Consider the following 13,555-nt stretch of genomic DNA (forward strand, 5'->3'; position numbering starts at 1 on the left):
GTGCCATCTTTCTTCACCAGGAGTGAGTCGAGGAATAACATAGTGCCATCTTTCTTCACCAGGAGTGAGTCGAGGAATGACATACTGTCATCTTTCTTCACCAGGAGTGAGTCGAGGAATGGCATAGTGCCATCTTTCTTCACCAGGAGTGAGTCGAGAAATGACATAGTTCCATCTTTCTTCACCAGGAGTGAATCGAGGAATGACATAGTGCCATCTTTCTTCGCCAGGAGTGTGTCGAGGAATGACAGAGTGCCATCTTTCTTCACCAGGAGTGAGTCGAGGAATGACATAGTGCCATCTTTCTTCACCAGGAGTGAGTCGAGGAATGACATAGTGCCATCTTTCTTCACCAGGAGTGAGTCGAGGAATGACATAGTGCCATCTTTCTTCACCAGGAGTGAGTCGAGGAATGACATAGTGCCATCTTTCTTCACCAGGAATGAGTCGAGGAATGACATAGTGCCATCTTTCTTCACCAGGAGTGAGTCGAGGAATGACATAGTGCCATCTTTCTTCACCAGGAGTGAGTCGAGGAATGACATAGTGCCATCTTTCTTCACAAGGAGTGAGTCGAGGAATGACATAGTGCCATCTTTCTTCACCAGGAATGAGTCGAGGAATGACATAGTGCCATCTTTCTTCACCAGGAGTGAGTCGAGGAATAACATAGTGCCATCTTTCTTCACCAGGAGTGTGTTGACAAATGACATAGTGCCATCTTTCTTCACCAGGGGTGAGTCGAGGAATGACATAGTGCCATCTTTCTTCGCCAGGAGTGAGTCGAGGAATGACATAGTGCCATCTTTCTTCACCAGGAGTGAGTCGAGGAATAACATAGTGCCATCTTTCTTCACCAGGAGTGAGTCGAGGAATGACATACTGTCATCTTTCTTCACCAGGAGTGAGTCGAGGAATGGCATAGTGCCATCTTTCTTCACCAGGAGTGAGTCGAGAAATGACATAGTTCCATCTTTCTTCACCAGGAGTGAATCGAGGAATGACATAGTGCCATCTTTCTTCGCCAGGAGTGTGTCGAGGAATGACAGAGTGCCATCTTTCTTCACCAGGAGTGAGTCGAGGAATGACATAGTGCCATCTTTCTTCACCAGGAGTGAGTCGAGGAATGACATAGTGCCATCTTTCTTCACCTGGAGTGAGTCGAGGAATGACATAGTGCCATCTTTCTTCACCAGGAGTGAGTCGAGGAATGACATAGTGCCATCTTTCTACACCAGGAGTGAGTCGAGGAATGACATAGTGCCATCTTTCCTCACCAGGAGTGAGTCGAGGAATGACATAGTGCCATCTTTCTTCACCAGGAGTGAGTCGAGGAATGACATAGTGCGATCTTTCTTCACCAGGAGTGAGTCGAGGAATGACATAGTGCCATCTTTCTACACCAGGAGTGAGTCGAGGAATGACATAGTGCCATCTTTCTTCACCAGGAGTGAGTCAAGGAATGACATAGTGCCATCTATCTTTACCTGGAGTGTGTCGAGGAATGACATAGTGCCATCTTTCTTCACCAGGAGTGAGTCGAGGAATGACATGGTGCCATCTTTGTTCACCAGGAGTGAGTCAAGGAATGACATGGTGCCATCTTTCTTCACCAGGAGTGACTCGAGGAATGACATAGTGCCATCTTTCTACACCAGGAGTGAGTCGAGGAATGACATGGTGCCATCTTTCTTCACCAGGAGTGAGTCGAGGAATGACATAGTGCCATCTTTCTTCACCAGGAGTGACTCGAGGAATGACATAGTGCCATCTTTCTTCACCAGGAGTGACTCGAGGAATGGCATAGTGCCATCTTTGTTCACAAGGAGTGAGTCAAGGAATGACATAGTTCCATCTTTCTTCACAAGGAGTGAGTCGAGGAATGACATAGTGCCATCTTTCTTCACAAGGAGTGAGTCGAGGAATGACATAGTGCCATCTTTCTTCACCAGGAGTGAGTCGAGGAATGACATAGTGCCATCTTTCTTCACCAGGAGTGAGTCGAGGAATGACATAGTGCCATCTTTCTTCACCAGGAGTAAGTCGAGGAATGACATAGTGCCATCTTTCTTCACCAGGAGTGAGTCGAGGAATGACATAGTGCCATCTTTCTTCACCAGGAGTGAGTCAAGGAATGACATAGTGCCATCTTTCCTCACCAGGAGTGAGTCGAGGAATGACATAGTGCCATCTTTCTTCACCAGGAGTGAGTCGAGGAATGACATAGTGCCATCTTTCTTCACCAGGAGTGAGTCGAGGAATGACATTGTGCCATCTTTCTTCACCAGGAGTAAGTCGAGGAATGACATAGTGCCATCTTTCTTCACCAGGAGTGAGTCGAGGAATGACATAGTGCCATCTTTCTTCACCAGGAGTGAGTCGAGGAATGACATAGTGCCATCTTTCTTCACCAGGAGTGAGTCGAGGAATGACATAGTGCCATCTTTCTTCACCAGGAGTGAGTCAAGGAATGACATAGTGCCATCTTTCTTCACCAGGAGTGAGTCAAGGAATGACATAGTGCCATCATTCTTCACCAGGAGTGAGTCGAGGAATGACATGGTGCCATCTTTCTTCACCAGGAGTAAGTCGAGGAATGACATAGTGCCATCTTTCTTCATCAGGAGTGTGTCGAGGAATGACAGAGTGCCATCTTTCTTCACCAGGAGTGAGTCGAGGAATGACATGGTGCCATCTTTCTTCACCAGGAGTGAGTCGAGGAATGACATAGTGCCATCTTTCTTCACCAGGAGTGAGTCGAGGAATGACATAGTGCCATCTTTCTTCACCAGGAGTGTGTCGAGGAATGACATAGTGCCATCTTTCTTCACCAGGAGTGAGTCGAGGAATGACATAGTGTCATCTTTCTTAACAAGGAGTGAGTCGAGGAATGACATAGTGCCATCTTTCTTAACCAGGAGTGTGTCGAGGAATGAAATAATGTCATCTTTCTTCACCAGGAGTAAGTCGAGGAATGACATAGTGCCATCTTTCTTCACCAGGAGTGAGTCGAGGAATGACATAGTGCCATCTTTCTTCACCAGGAGTGAGTCGAGGAATGACATAGTGCCATCATTCCTCATCAGGAGTGAGTCAAGGAATGACATAGTGCCATCTTTCTTCACCAGGAGTGAGTCGAGGAATGACATAGTGGCATCTTTCTTCACCAGGAGTGAGTCGAGGAATGACATGGTGCCATCTTTCTTCACCAGGAGTGAGTCGAGGAATGACATAGTGCCATCTTTCTTCACCAGGAGTGAGTCGAGGAATGACATAGTGCCATCTTTCTTCACCTGGAGTGAGTCGAGGAATGACATAGTGCCATCTTTCTTCACCAGGAGTGTGTCGAGGAATGACATAGTGTCATCTTTCTTCACCTGGAGTTAGTTGAGGAATGACATAGTGCCATCTTTCTTCCCCATGAGTGAGTCGATGAATGACATAGTGCCATCTTTCTTCACCTGGAGTGAGTCGAGGAATGACATAGTGCCATCTTTCTTCACCAGGAGTGAGTCGAGGAATGACATAGTGCCATCTTTCTTCACCAGGAGTGGGTCGAGGAATGACATAGTGCCATCTTTCTTCATCAGGAGTTAGTTGAGGAATGACATAGTGCCATCTTTCTTCACCAGGAGTGAGTCGAGGAATGACATAGTGCCATCTTTCTTCACCAGGAATGAGTCGAGGAATGACATAGTGCCATCTTTCTTCACCAGGAGTGAGTCGAGGAATGACATAGTGCCATCTTTCTTCATCAGGAGTGAGTCGAGGAATGACATAGTGCCATCTTTCTTCACCAGGAGTGAGTCGAGGAATGACATAGTGCCATCTTTCTTCACCAGGAGTAAGTCGAGGAATGATATAGTGTCATCTTTCTTCTCCAGGAGTGAGTCGAGGAATGGCATAGTGTCATCTTTCTTCACCAAGAATGAGTCGAGGAATGACATAGTGCCATCTTTCTTCACCAAGAATGAGTCGAGGAATGACATGGTGCCATCTTTCTTCACCAAGAATGAGTCGAGGAATGACATAGTGCCATCTTTCTTCACCAAGAATGAGTCGAGGAATGACATAGTGCCATCTTTCTTCACCAGGAGTAAGTCGAGGAATGACATAGTGTCATCTTTCTTCACCAGGAGTGAGTCGAAGTTGATGCTATTGGAGGTATCTGCTCAGCAATCAAATCCTTCTGTATCCCCTTTTTGACTATTTCTCAAATATCAACATATCGTTTCAACAGACTACAGTAGCTCTCCATTCCACGAATGCCTGAGCTAAATCCTCCTTTTTAAAGTATCCCATGGATACGTTGGCCACAATCGAAGACACTGGACTCCACCAAACTGCTGCTGATAGATGGTGTGTCGGATGTTTGTAAGTCTAAATTCTATCAGAGCAATGATGTTTCGGATGTTTGTAAGTCTAAATTCTATCAGAGCCGTGATGTCTTGGATATGGAGTTTGGTGTTTTGTCGCCATTACCACTCTTGTCCCAGGCGAGGCGGTTCCGAATGATTCCAAGTCCTTTGTCAGTGGGTGCGTTGGTAAAAAGAGACACTACATCGTGTAAAATAAATTCCTGATGTTTTAGGATGAGGACTGTCGACATACATTCAGCTAGGTCTTTTGAGATTTTCACATGATGTTCTGATGTCCCCCGCGTGGTCCTAGAATGTCTGAGAGTGACCTGGACACAAAGTAGCCAATGGAAGCAGTATAGTCCACTTTGGGCCGTAAACGCTTTCATTCTTTATGGATAGTGGGTGTGCAGTAAATTCTTTGGGTGTTTCTAGGTGAGATTCGGGTTATATTGTGATTCAGCGATCTTGCTATGTTTTGATAAGATAGCAACAATATATCATATTTATTGTTTGTGTCATATAATTCAATCATATTAACATTACCAACATAAAGAAAATATTCTAGAATATCTTAAGTGCTTAGGCATATATATTGGGATGGTAATACTTTTTTATCACTAAGCAGTGTAAACTGACTGGCAGAGGTCTATAGAAATAAGTCTAGGAGGAATGCCTGATATAACTATAGCTTAATGAATTAATGGCACAACAAGTTGTGCATAGGAGACAGACGAATTTTGATTCTTACCGTATGATTCTCTCATATATGAAAAATCGTACGACGTCATATTAAAATATATTTATCGTGATTTCAAGAAGTGTTTATGACGTCACACAAGTATTATTACACGTGTGCCCTATTCAATACTGATAACATGTCCATGTTACACGCGGTGGCCGAGTGGTTAAGGTGTCCCGACACGTTAACACTAGCCCTCCACCTCTGGGTTGCGAGTTCGAAACCTACGTGGGGCAGTTGCCAGGTACTGACCGTAGGCCGGTGGTTTTTCTCCGGGTACTCCGGCTTTCCTCCACCTCCAAAACCTGGCACGTCCTTATATAACCCTGGCTATTAATAGGACGTTAAACAAAAACAAACCAAACCATGGTGGAATAGGCCAATTTATGTACATTGTAATAAACATTATTTTATTTCAGAAACTTTGAGTTCACTTACTTTGAGCGGAGAAATTATCATGTCAAATTACAAAAAAAATATTCATATATGTTTTTTTCCTTACCTGAGGATTTCATTCACCTAAAAATTTACTACTTACGAAATACAATTTAACGACATACAAAAGAGTTATCTCTAAAACAAACTTGTCTATGGCTGGTGTACATTATACACACGCCTTTAACAAGACAACTCGTATGGCTGGTGTACATTATACACACGTCTTTAACAAGACAACTCGTATGGCTGGTGTACATTATACACACGTCTTTAACAAGACAACTCGTATGGCTGGTGTACATTATACACACGTCTTTAACAAGACAACTTGTATGGCTGGTGTACATTATACACACGTCTTTAACAGCTCGAGAGATAACGGTATTTGAACGAGTGTTTTCACTTTTATCTGGCAATACCTAATAAGTAGGTGAATAATAATATAAAAGATGCCTTGTGAATCTCTATTAAAGACACCTAAAGAGGAGTCCGTGGGACCTGCCACCTGGAAGATTTGTCCGGATCTAGCCACAATCTTGATGACCTGGCTTTACCTGTAACTCTATCACCATGGACCTGTATCTGTTCGTAGCTTTACTTATATCGTACTCCGAAGGTAAGAACTTTTTTTTTTTTTTTTTTTTTGATAAATGGTTTCCGATGATTTCAAGACGTTTCGGTGATCTTTCGACAATGTAGCGATATGTGAAAGATAAAATAAAACGTTATGGTAAATAGCTATGTATCATGATAACAATTTAATCAGACATTGAAATGAAAAGTACCAGATTGAAAACCTGAACGTTTACGTGGTACAAATTGTATCGGAGTTTTTGAATACCACCATATTTGTCCACGGTAACTACTGTTGTAGTCATGCAATATAGCCCGGTACTGATATGTGTCAGATTGGAATCGAATGTAACACTTGCCAATGTTAAGTGTGTCGAGGAATGTCTAAATACGGCGAGACATTATAGCTAGTGTTCAAGGATATAGACTACATGAATCTGTTAGGTATGTACTAACGTCACTGTCCACGAGACATTATAGCTAGTGTTCAAGGATATAGACCACAGGAATATGTTAGGTATGTACTGATGTCACTCCCCGAGACATTATAGCTAGTGTTCAAGGATATAGACTACAGGAATCTGTTAGGTATGTACTGATGTCGCTGTCCCCGTGACATTATAGCTAGTGTCCAAGGATATAGACCACAGGAATATGTTAGGTATATACTGATGTCACTCCCCGAGACATTATAGCTAGTGTTCTAGGATATAGACTATAGGAATCTGTTTGGTGTGTACTGACGTCACTGTACCCGGGACATTATAGCTGGTGTTCTAGGATATAGACTACAGGGTTATGTTAGGTATGTACTGATGTCACTGTACCCGAGACATTATAGCTAGTGTTCAAGGATATAGACCACAGGAATATGTTAGGTATGTATTGATGTCATTGTCCCCGTGACATTATAGCTAGTGTTCAAGGATATAGACTACAGGAATCTGTTAGGTATATACTGATGTCACTGTACACGAGACATTATAGCTAGTGTTCAAGGATGTAGACCACAGGAATATGTTAGGTATGTATTGATGTCATTGTCCCCGTGACATTATAGCTAGTGTTCAAGGATATAGACTACAGGAATCTGTTAGGTATATACTGATGTCACTGTACACGAGACATTATAGCTAGTGTTCAAGGATGTAGACTACAGGAATATGTTAGGTATGTACTGATGTCACTGTACCCGAGACATTATAGCTAGTGTTCAAGTATATAGACCACAGGGCTATGTTAGGTATGTACTGATGTCACTGTACCCGAGACATTATAGCTAGTGTTCAAGGATGTAGACTACAGGGCTATGTTAGGTATGTACTGATGTCACTGTCCCCGAGACATTATAGCTAGTGTTCAAGGATATAGACTACAGGAATATGTTAGGTATGTACTGATGTCACTGTACCCGTGACATTATAGCTAGTGTTCAAGGATGTAGACTACAGGGCTATGTTAGGTATGTTCTGATGTCACTGTCCCCGTGACATTATAGCTAGTGTTCATGGATATAGACCACAGAGTTATGTTAGGTATGTACTGACGTCACTGTACCCGCGACATTATAGCTAGTGTTCAAGGAAATAGACTACAGGAATATGTTAGGTATGTACTGATATCACTGTCCCCGAGACAATATAACTAGTGTTCAAGGACATAGACTACAAGAATATGTTAGGTATGTACTGTCGTCACTGTACCCGTGACATTATAGCTAGTGTTCAAGGATATAGACTACAGAAATCTGATAGGTATGTACTGATGTCACTGTACCCGAGACATTATAGCTGGTGTTCAAGGATATAGACTACAGGAATCTGTTTGGTATATACTGATGTCACTGTCCCCGAGACATTATAACTAGTGTTCAGGGATATAGACTACAGGAATATGTTAGGTATGTACTGATGTCATTGTCCCCGAGACATTATAGCTAGTGTTCAAGGATATAGACCACAGGAATCTGTTAGGTGTGTACTGATGTCACTGTCCCCGAGATATTATAGCTAGTGTTCAAGGATGTAGACTACAGGAATATGTTAGGTATATACTGATGTCACTGTCCCCGAGACATTATAGCTAGTGTTCAAGGATATAGACTACAGGGCAATGTTAGGTATATACTGATGTCACTGTCCCCGAGACATTATAGCTAGTGTTCAAGGATGTAGACCACGGGAGTCTGTTAGGTATATACTGACGTCACTGTCCCCGAGACATTATAGCTAGTGTTCAAGGATATAGACCACAGGAATCTGTTAGGTATATACTGATGTCACTGTACCCGTGACATTATAGCTAGTGTTCAAGGATGTAGACTACAGGAATATGTTTGGTATGTAATGATGTCACTGTACCCGAGACATTATAGCTAGTGTTCAAGGATGTAGACTACAGGTCTATGTTAGGTATATACTGATGTCACTGTACCCGTGACATTATAGCTAGTGTTCAAGGATGTAGACCACAGGAATATGTTTGGTATGTACTGACGTCACTGTCCCCGAGACATTATAGCTAGTGTTCAAGGATGTAGACTACAGGAATATGTTAGGTATATACTGATGTCACTGTCCCCGAGACATTATAGCTAGTGTTCAAGGATATAGACCACAGGAATATGTTTGGTATATACTGATGTCACTGTACCCGTGACATTATAGCTAGTGTTCAAGGATATAGACTACAGGAATATGTTAGGTATATACTGATGTCACTGTCCCCGAGACATTATAGCTAGTGTTCAAGGATATAGACCACAGGAATATGTTAGGTATGTAATGACGTCACTGTACCCGTGACATTATAGCTAGTGTTCAAGGATGTAGACTACAGGAATATGTTTGGTATGTAATGATGTCACTGTACCCGAGACATTATAGCTAGTGTTCAAGGATGTAGACTACAGGTCTATGTTAGGTATATACTGATGTCACTGTACCCGTGACATTATAGCTAGTGTTCAAGGATGTAGACCACAGGAATATGTTTGGTATGTACTGACGTCACTGTCCCCGAGACATTATAGCTAGTGTTCAAGGATGTAGACTACAGGAATATGTTAGGTATATACTGATGTCACTGTCCCCGAGACATTATAGCTAGTGTTCAAGGATATAGACCACAGGAATATGTTAGGTATATACTGATGTCACTGTACCCGTGACATTATAGCTAGTGTTCAAGGATATAGACTACAGGAATATGTTAGGTATATACTGATGTCACTGTCCCCGAGACATTATAGCTAGTGTTCAAGGATATAGACCACAGGAATATGTTAGGTATGTACTGACGTCACTGTACCCGTGACATTATAGCTAGTGTTCAAGGATATAGACCACAGGAATATGTTAGGTATGTACTGATGTCACTGTCCCCGAGACATTATAGCTAGTGTTCAAGGATATAGACTACAGGGCTATGTTAGGTATGTACTGACGTCACTGTCCCCGAGACATTATAGCTAGTGTTCAAGGATATAGACCACAGGGCTATGTTAGGTATGTAATGACGTCACTGTACCCGAGACATTATCGCTAGTGTCCAAGGATATAGACTACAGGGCTATGTTAGGTATGTAATGACGTCACTGTACCCGTGACATTATAGCTAGTGTTCAAGGATATAGACTACAGGGTTATGTTAGGTATGTACTGATGTCACTGTACCCGAGACATTATAGCTAGTGTTCAAGGATATAGACTACAGGGTTATGTTAGGTATGTAATGACGTCACTGTACCCGAGACATTATCGCTAGTGTCCAAGGATATAGACTACAGGGCTATGTTAGGTATGTAATGACGTCACTGTACCCGTGACATTATAGCTAGTGTTCAAGGATATAGACTACAGGGTTATGTTAGGTATGTACTGATGTCACTGTTGTTGGAGTTAGATGATGTTGATGTTTCATTCTATAGCCTTCCGTGATGACTTCGACACCTGGAATACCAGTTCATACACTGTTGAAGTATCAGCGTGGGGCGGAGGGGTATGTCGTTACAATTCCAACATGACAAAGACAAATACCGTATTCAACATGACATAGACAAATACCGTATTCAACATGTTATAGACAAATACCGTATTCAACATGACATAGATAAATACCGTATTCAACATGACATAGACAAATACCGTATTCAACATGACATAGACAAATACCGTATTCAACATGACATAGACAAATACCGTATTCAACATGACATAGACAAATACCGTATTCAACATGACATAGACAAATACCGTATTCAACATGGCATAGACAAATACCGTATTCAACATGACATAGACAAATACCGTATTCAACATGATATAGACAAATACCGTATTCAACATGACATACACAAATACCGTTTTCAACATGATATAGACAAATACCGTATTCAACATGACATAGACAAATACCGTATTCAACATGACATAGACAAATACCGTATTCAACATGACATAGACAAATACCGTATTCAACATGACATAGACAAATACCGTATTCAACATGACATAGACAAATACCGTATTCAACATGACATAGACAAATTCAGTATTCAACATGACATAGACAAATATAGTATCCAACATGACATAGACAAATTCAGTATTCAACATGACATAGACAAATACCGTATTCAACATGACATAGACAAATACCGTATTCAACATGACATAGACAAATTCAGTATTCAACATGACATAGACAAATACCGTATTCAACATGACATAGACAAATTCAGTATTCAACATGACATAGACAAATACCGTATTCAACATGACATAGACAAATACCGTATTCAACATGACATAGACAAATACCGTATTCAACATGACATAGACAAATACCGTATTCAACATGACATAGACAAATACCGTATTCAACATGACATAGATAAATACCGTATTCAACATGACATAGACAAATATCGTATTAAAACAAATGTTGATCTTAGACTTTTACTCCATACTGTTACTATATATATTTGATTGTACTTTAACTCTGTGTATTTCATAAAACCGTTACTTTATCTTTTTGATAGCACTGTTAAAATATTTTTTTGATGACAGTAACAATATTTATCTAATAATAATGTAACTATATCTGTTCAATAACTATGTAACTACATTTGCTTAAATTACTGTTACAATATTTGTGAGGTGATATTGTTTTGTGTTTGACAATAAGGTATTTCTATGATAGTACAGTATTTGTATGATAGTACGGTATTTGTATGATAGTACGGTATTTGTATGATAGTACAGTATTTGTGTTATAGTACAGTACGTGTATGATAGTACAGTACGTGTATGATAGTACAGTATTAGTATGATAGTACAGTAATTGTATGATAGGACGGTATTTGTATGATAGTACAGTATTTGTATGATAGTACAGTATTTGTGTTATAGTACAGTACGTGTATGATAATACAGTATTTGTGTTATAGGACGGTATTTGTATGATAGTATAGTATTTGTATGATAGAACAGTATTTGTATGATAGTATAGTATTTGTATGATAGTACGGTATTTGTATGATAGTACAGTATTTGTATGATAGTACGGTATTTGTATGATAGTACGGTACGTGTATGATAGTACAGTAATTGTATGATAGGACGGTATTTGTATGATAGTATAGTATTTGTATGATAGTACGGTACGTGTATGATAGTACAGTAATTGTATGATAGGACGGTATTTGTATGATAGTATAGTATTTGTGTTATAGTACAGTACGTGTATGATAGTACAGTACGTGTATGATAGTACAGTATTAGTATGATAGTACAGTATTTGTATAATAGTATAGTATTTGTATGATAGTACAGTATTTGTGTTATAATACAGTATGTGTATGATAGTACAGTATTTGTATAATAGTACAGTAATTGTATGATAGTACGGTATTTGTATGATAGTACAGTATTTGTATGATAGAACAGTATTTGTATGATAGTACAGTATTTGTGTTATAGTACAGTATGTGTATGATAGTACAGTAATTGTATGATAGGACGGTATTTGTATGATAGTATAGTATTTGTATGATAGAACAGTATTTGTATGATAGTATAGTATTTGTATGATAGTACGGTATTTGTATGATAGTACAGTATTTGTATGATAGTACGGTATTTGTATGATAGTACGGTACGTGTATGATAGTACAGTAATTGTATGATAGGACGGTATTTGTATGATAGTATAGTATTTGTATGATAGTACGGTACGTGTATGATAGTACAGTAATTGTATGATAGGACGGTATTTGTATGATAGTATAGTATTTGTGTTATAGTACAGTACGTGTATGATAGTACAGTACGTGTATGATAGTACAGTATTAGTATGATAGTACAGTATTTGTATAATAGTATAGTATTTGTATGATAGTACAGTATTTGTGTTATAATACAGTATGTGTATGATAGTACAGTATTTGTATAATAGTACAGTAATTGTATGATAGTACGGTATTTGTATGATAGTACAGTATTTGTATGATAGAACAGTATTTGTATGATAGTATAGTATTTGTATGATAGTACGGTATTTGTATGATAGTACAGTATTTGTATGATAGAACAGTATTTGTATGATAGTACAGTATTTGTATAATAGTATAGTATTTGTATGATAGTACAGTATTTGTATGATAGTACGGTATTTGTATAATAGTACGGTATTTGTATGATAGTACAGTATGTGTATGATAGTATAGTATTTGTATGATAGTACAGTATTTGTATGATAGTACGGTATTTGTATGATAGTACGGTATTTGTATGATAGTATAGTATTTGTATGATAGTACAGTATTTGTATGATAGTACGGTATTTGTATAATAGTACGGTATTTGTATGATAGTACAGTATGTGTATGATAGTATAGTATTTGTATAATAGTACGGTATTTGTATGATAGTATAGTATTTGTATGATAGTATAGTATTTGTATGATAGTACAGTATTTGTATGATAGTACAGTACTTGTATGACAGTATTTGTATGATTGTACAATAGACTGTCGTAATAGTATCTTTTGTAATGATATAATTTTGCAATGTCGGTATCTTTGTTTGTTTACAGACTTTTTGCTCAAACTGAAGATTTTACGTTGTAGAATAACGAGTTCCAAGCGTACACCAACGACCCCAGTAATATCTACGTTACGGACGGAAACCTATACCTCCGCCCGGTAAGTGTTTATCATAGTCACACACTGGTGGGAACCTATACCTCCGCCCGGTAAGTGTTTATCATAGTCACACACTGGTGGGAACCTATACCTCCGCCCGGTAAGTGTTTATCATAGTCACACACTGGTGGGAACCTATACCTCCGCCCGGTAAGTGTTTATCACAGTAACAAACTGGTGGGAACTTGTACCTCCGCCCGGTAAGTGTTTATCACAGTCACACACTGGTGGGAACCTATA

At 39.6% G+C, this 13,555-nt stretch overlaps 1 long non-coding RNA gene across 1 annotated transcript; it reads left to right on the top strand.

Annotated features, from left to right (window-relative positions):
- Window positions 1-6,054: 6,054 nt before the first annotated feature.
- Window positions 6,055-13,313, top strand: LOC117316529. Its single transcript, XR_004529870.1, has 3 exons — window positions 6,055-6,154; window positions 10,040-10,110; window positions 13,241-13,313. It is a non-coding gene; the product is annotated as an uncharacterized LOC117316529 (long non-coding RNA).
- Window positions 13,314-13,555: the final 242 nt, after the last annotated feature.

This window comes from Pecten maximus, chromosome 18 (genome assembly GCF_902652985.1).
Source record: "Pecten maximus chromosome 18, xPecMax1.1, whole genome shotgun sequence".
In the NCBI taxonomy this organism is placed as follows: Eukaryota; Metazoa; Mollusca; class Bivalvia; order Pectinida; family Pectinidae; genus Pecten; species Pecten maximus.